The sequence below is a fragment of the Halichoerus grypus genome, chromosome 9 (assembly GCF_964656455.1).
Source record: "Halichoerus grypus chromosome 9, mHalGry1.hap1.1, whole genome shotgun sequence".
NCBI lineage: Eukaryota > Metazoa > Chordata > Mammalia > Carnivora > Phocidae > Halichoerus > Halichoerus grypus.
In genome coordinates this window covers 81,437,319-81,438,790 of record NC_135720.1, presented here as the reverse complement: position 1 = coordinate 81,438,790, position 1,472 = coordinate 81,437,319, and positions in this window count along the sequence as shown.

Here is a 1,472-nt window from a genome sequence, read left to right as displayed (position 1 = left end):
TTCTTTACTACTTTGGGTAAGGAGAACTTGGCTGTGCTTTTAACAATTTTTTTTTTTAAAGATTTTATTTGTTTTTTGACAGAGAGAGACACAGCAAGAGAGGGAACACAAGCAGGGGGAGTGGGAGAGGGAGAAGCAAGCTTCCTGCTGAGCAGGGAGCCCGATGCGGGGTTCGATCCCAGGACCCTGGGATCACGACCTGAGCCGAAGGCAGACGCTCAGCGACTGAGCCACCAAGGCACCCCTATTTTTTTTTCAAAGATTTTATTTATTTATGAGAAAGAGAGAGAGCACGCGAGCAAGCATACTAACAGGGAGGAGGGGCAGAGGGAAAAGCAGGTTCCACACAGAGCAGGGAGCCCAATGCAGGGCTTGATCCCAGGACCTCAGGATCATGACCTGAGCCGAAGACAGATGTGTAACCTACTGAGCCACCCAGGTGCCCCTGCTTCTAACAATTTTTGTTAGTATTATATAATCCTTACTCTTAGACTCTTCCTCTGTAATCCAACAGTTTTAGTTTATTCTCATTCTTTGCAAAGAGGAATTGTTTATAGCACACCTGGCTTGTAGCAGATATGATGGTCCTGAGGATGGAAAAACTCAAACCATTCATGTAAAACAACTGGAACAGGACACATATATGGTAAGGACTCAATTATATGATGGTGGTACAATATGGTCATAATAATTCTCTTCTCCAAGTTAAACGTCAGAGAGTTTGGTGGAAAATCCCATTTCCTCAGCCATTCTCTTCCAGTTTTCCTTTTTAATCTTTGAATTGCCTTTTGATAATCTCTCTTTTTTGAGAGTTAAAGTCTTGCAAGTTCTTATTAATTAGGTGGGTTCAGAGCATGAGAGTGTTCTGTTAAGCCAGAGAATTACTTTCTGAGGTTGAAAATTTAGTAACATTTTTGCAAGTTAAGAAAGTCATTGAATTGAGCTATGCACAAAGCACTGCAGCTTACACTCCAGTCAATGTTCTCCTAGTATGTTTGGAAACTTGTTTGATAAATTCAAAGTGAAAGGGCATTTTTTGTTTCCTTTGCCAATTTCCCCAGCTGGCAATGCCTCATAAAAAAGAGGAAATTCCGTGATAATGGAAATAAAAATTTGGGCATTTTGCCACATCAGGAGGGAGGGTACTTCCGCCATTTAGATGCTGAATCATTCTTGTGGTGTTTCAATAGCATCTAAAGTTGAATTATAGCAGATGAGAAAAATCCTCTCAGGATAGGAGGAAAAAATATGTTTTATAAACATAACATTTGGCATATTAAAAATGCAGAATGCTTTATTTTTACAACTTTATATCTCTTACTGTTCAAAATAATTTGATACGTAGGGAATTAGGGGAGATAAAATAGAGGATAGATTTGCCAGCTGTTATTTTCTTTGGCTTTAGGTGGTAATAGGTGGAAAATACTCATAAGTATTATAAATAAAAGGCAGTCAAATATTGGGTAGATGAA